This window comes from Pistacia vera, unplaced genomic scaffold (genome assembly GCF_008641045.1).
Source record: "Pistacia vera cultivar Batoury unplaced genomic scaffold, PisVer_v2 Contig566, whole genome shotgun sequence".
Classification (NCBI taxonomy): Eukaryota; Viridiplantae; Streptophyta; class Magnoliopsida; order Sapindales; family Anacardiaceae; genus Pistacia; species Pistacia vera.
This window is the reverse complement of record NW_022196408.1, coordinates 278,390-283,579: the sequence shown is the minus strand read 5'-3', so window position 1 is coordinate 283,579 and position 5,190 is coordinate 278,390. Positions and strand designations below refer to the sequence as shown.

Below are 5,190 nucleotides of genomic sequence, written 5' to 3'. Positions count from 1 at the left end.
AGCGGATCGACCGAGAGTGGCTCTATCGATGGCCCCCGTTCCCTATCAGTCAGGGCTGAATCATCAACTAATGACGAACATAGCTGGCACGACCTCGTATCCGAGATTGCAGGTCCGTGCTCTAGAGTCTAGAGAGGTTGCATAGACGGAACCGAGGTGCAAAACCGATTGGGTGGTACCTAACAAGGCAGAAGCTCAAGATCACAAAACTGACTTACCTTCTCTTTTAGAGATCGGTTCTCAGCCCTGATGGAGGCGTCTTTGGTTAAGACGGCAGTGTTCTCAGCTTCCAATGCTGCCACCTTGTCTGAGTGCTGTTGCATGAAGGTGATCAGAGCCTCCAGTTTGGCCTCGAGGCCAGGATTAGTGTTATCAGAATTGTCAGCCATGGAGAGTTTCTTCACGTAGCAGGTTTTGTTAAGACGAATGATTGCCAGAGGCCCCACGGTGGGCGTCAAACTATAGATGCAAAAATCTACTGTTACGGAAAGAGGGACTGATCCCGTGAAGTTGAGGCCACTAGCGATCTGCTGCACCTACACACATGAGAAACAAGCGTGAAACAGACAGAAAACACTAGGGTGGTGTTTGTCGTAGGCACTTCGACGCTCAAATCAGTAAGGCTGAATGAGGCTAGTTTAGTGAGGGTTAGGAAAAGGAAGAGTTACAAGAAGTCTAGTCAGGGACTGTGACTACGGCTGTAATACGAAGTTCTCAAGTGGGAACTCTAGGGTCTGAAGGTGTAATGTTTTCTCTCCCTTGTGAGAGGGTTGGCCTCTATTTAAATAGTGACTGTATGACCTTCCATCTGGTGGGACTGAGAGTCCTCGTAGTGGTAGTTCTCCCAAAGGGTATAACCTTTGGCTCCTTTATCTCGACAAGAAAGGGAGTTCGAGTGTGACTCGGATACGGACCTTGGAGGAATTGGGATAGTAGTTGACTTCCTTATCAGAGTTCTAGTAGGAGTATAATCCGTAGGCGAATGTGGGCTCTGAATTGACCGTAAGCCCAGAAGGTGTTCTAGGATCAGGAGGCCTAGGTCCAGATGGTAAAATCCGACTGCACTTCATACCGAATGGGCCTCATCTGCGAAATTCTGACTTGGGCCCCATCCAGATTGGGCCTAGGCTTTCATCTCTGTTAGAGATGTTTCCCTATTTGGGCCAAGGACATTTTTTTGCCCTAACAGTGATCAGGGGTAGCTGCTTGGTTTCAACACTCAAAACCCATTGAAAATATAACAAAATTTGGTGGGTTTGTTTAATTCAGTATGTTCTTTCTTTGATGCATGATTGGTTGCTAAAGTTAAATTTAAATAAGATTGTATAGTTTGCTTGGAATTGTTTTGCCAAGTTGTATCCTAAATTATGATTTGTCAGATTTTCATTCATCTAAAATTTTAAAGTAACTAAAACAAAATGATCTTCCATAACTGACAAATTGCAAAACAAAGAATAAATTTTTTGAAGCATCGATGAAATGAAACACATAATGGTGAAAATGATAGACTTACCGACTAGTGTGTACCGATTTTGTGCACCGAATGACGTGGCAAAATCCTGGCCGTTGATTAATATTAACTGATAATAAATAAACAGTCAAGATTGTGCCACGTCATTCGGTGCACAAAATCGGTACACACCAGTCGGTAACTGTAGCATTACTCAATGGTGAAATTATGAGTAACTTTCATTAATTAATTAATATGACAAATGTTAATAGCAGACTTAATTGTGTAGAGACCCAATTTTGCAAATCTTTCCTAAAAGAATAAAGAAGGTTAAACAATATTTCTCTACAACCCAAGCCGGGCATAATAGAGATAAATCGGTCACTTTTTTATTGGAATTTTCTACTTTTGTTGAATCCAGCGCTTGTTGCTGATACAAAATGGAAACCAAGTCTCAGGCTTCCAGGGAAAAAAAAATAGAATTTAAGGGCAAAATCCAACACCACCACCAGCTGCTACCACGCACCCAAAACTTTGCCTTCCAGGAAGGGTGCCTCTCTCCTGGCACTATAGGAACAAATTTATAACAGATTGCATATATTGTTTTCCTTCATTTCTTTGCTTCACTATAAAGGATCACTCCAAATACTGTCAATGTGTAACCAAACACTCCGGTCACGGAGAGGGGATTTCTAAATATCAAAATTGACACCACCACAGCCCTTGCCCTCTTTGCATATCCTAGTACCTGGATGAGCCAAAAGCTTTTCAATATCAACGCGTATATATATACGGAATACTTCGAGAAAAATGTGAGAAGAAATGAGCAAGAAAGAATTAACGCTTAATGTATCAAGACAATTAAATCTGCAATGATAAGCAACAAAGAGCTGGAGTAAAAGAATAATAAACATGATGACAAAAATGAAAAATACGTTAGAGGGTTTGAGACACCACTCTTAAAAGAGTAACTACAAGAATGTATAACTCTTCTAAGCAAATCAATGAAGACTGTTTGACCTTCAAGTTTTACAACAAATGAAAAATTACAACAGAAGATAACCAAAGCTGGTAAAACTTGAAGGTGGAATGTAAGGGAAATTTTATGGTAACGGAGGGCAACCTTTTTGGACTATTGGATGGCAACCATAGAACTTCGGCAAAGCCATAAAATGGTCCACAAGGGAGGTTAATATTAGCCCCGTACAACAGTATGACCTCAAATGTGAAACCTGTTTCTTACAGTTTAACCTTTTAATCTTCACAAAACTTTTGGTTGTCTGTTATCCTTAAACCCTACAATTTTTGTAAAAAATCTCCTCCATGTTGCTTTTGTTCGATTTTCATTGCAGACAGCCAAACAATCTGAAATGATCTATTTCCATGTCATCCTTTTTTGCTACGCTTTGAACATACATCAATTTATCTGAATGTCCTATTCCAACTACAAAACAATATAGCTTCTCCCTAAAAACAAAATTAGGGGCTTTTCAATACCCTTTTCTGATGTCCTGATTACTTGAAACATGGAACCAAAAACTCATGCAGTCAACTGGAAACAAAATAACACAGATTCCTTACCCTTCAGAAGAAAGTAAAATCCCTTGTAGCACTGATTTAAGTGCCCTGGCAGCTGTTGCCAATGCACATTATAGATCCAAACAAATGGAAACTTGGTTCACCCTAAACCCACATAAGAAACAATAAAAACAATTAGAAGCAGAATAGTCAACAAATGAGATCACTTTATTGACACAAAACCTAAAATAATCAACTGGTTGCAGAGTTGCATCTATCTAAAAACCAAACTAATTGTAACATAGAATATACTTGCTTTCATCTGGTGTACAAAATTTTTAAAGACGTATCATATTATACTTACAACCCAAATCAACAAAGCTAAGATTATTATTATTAAATTGAAGTAAAATCACCCAATTGATACAACAAAACAATTGGTTTCTACCTTGAATTAGATATTCATCCAGTTCGAAAACAAAAAACAACTACATTAAGCTAATTTGAGTTCATTATAGGTCTAATATTATTTCACCAATCACCAGAAACCTCTACAAAAAATCCCAATTTTCACCAAGCCCTGAAACAAAGAACCCAAATTACTTAATTAAACAAAAACCCAGCAATCAAAACACACCAATAACTCAATAACAACAAAAAAAAAAATGAATAAATAAAAAGCGTTTGAAGACATACCTAGCTAGCGATGATAATCCCAGTAACCCAAATACCCACAATTGCTAACATTACTTCAGATACCTAACAGTTACTAAAATAAGGAATAAAATAAAATCAAAACCCTTAAATAACAAACAAACGAACCTATACCGCAACGTATGAATTTCAACACAGTGAAAACAAATGAAACAATGATACCACCTGTTAAAAAGACAAGTTAAGGTCGTTTTTCCCAGTAAAAACCTTTATTTCAAAGAGAAGCACATGCTTTGGCTTTGATTCTCCATCAATCAATGATGTTGCCACTGAAGAATTTCTCTAACAGGAAATGAAGAAAATAATTAAAAGAATTAAAGAGGAAGCAGAGCTTACCCTGCATACAATTCAAGCAAGGAACTGGAAATTAGTCTAGAAATTTCGTTTTTCGAATTCAATAGTGAAATTTCATGACTTAGCGTTCGATTTCATTACCAATAAGCAAGCTGTGAGTTACTCCCTCCTGCATTAAAAACCACAGCAAGATCAGCGCTGGCAGCAGGATCCGAAATTCAAAGAAAAAAGAGCAAAGATACAGTCAGAGATAAACAACTGTAATGAAATGAATAAATAAAGAAATGGATAGAGTTAAATTCCCTCCATATATGTTTATGAATCATAATTAGCAAAATCCTATCAGAATTAAAAAAAATAAAAGAGACAGAGAGAGACATAAGGGATATGAACATACGGATGAAAGGGAGAAGGCCGGAATTGGCCCTCAGGAGGTCGTTGATGGAAGAGTAGAAAAGGTGATGGAGGAAACCAGAGTGGTCAACACGATCAAGGCAGTCGAAATTCTGTAGACCTGACAGATGAATCCCCAACGGAGCTGGTGTAGAGGTCGACCTGGTGCGGCTGTGGTTGCGGCTGCGTTTCGCCTGCGATTGGGGAATGTGGTGGCTAGGGTTCTAAAAATTGAAAGGAAATCTGGAAAAAACTTTACAGTTCGAATTCGAGGGAAAATGAAATTTGAAATTTGTTATCGTAAGGAATTTTTTTTTTTTTTTTTTTTTTAAATTTTTGGAGAGAAGTGACGTGGCAGATGATCTGCTACCATGTAATGTTGTAAGGGGATGTTACAAGGGAGTGTTATCAGTGGTTTAAAATATGGAGAAATGTTTTTAATTGATTTGAAGTTGAGTTTGTCATTACTCTTTAACTTATATCCGTTTTATATGTTACTACAATTTATTTTCTTCTGTAGTGGCCATTATCCCTAGAGGCTAGAATAGTAGTGATAAATAATAATACATTGGTTGGAATGAATGACAAGTTATGCTTAGGAGCACCACAGACCAATTGAAAGCCAGTGAATTTTCTGTAAGCTATTATTTTTAAATTTATTTGTATAATAAAAACTATGTTAGATAAAAAATTAAGTTGGATATGTAGAGAATTTAAAATATAATTCTACCAACTAAATTAATGACCTCTCAATATTTATATGAACATTAACAAGCTTCTGAATGTTAACACTTAGAATCTAAGAAAGTCAGATTAAAGAA

The 5,190-nt window shown here is 37.4% G+C and overlaps 1 long non-coding RNA gene across 1 annotated transcript; it reads right to left on the bottom strand.

Moving 5' to 3' along the window:
* Positions 1–1,767: 1,767 nt before the first annotated feature.
* LOC116108597 lies at positions 1,768–4,731 on the bottom strand. The gene is made up of 4 exons (XR_004124654.1): positions 4,374–4,731; positions 4,019–4,145; positions 3,032–3,133; positions 1,768–2,198 (listed from the first exon to the last, which is right to left on the bottom strand). It is a non-coding gene; the product is annotated as an uncharacterized LOC116108597 (long non-coding RNA).
* Positions 4,732–5,190: the final 459 nt, after the last annotated feature.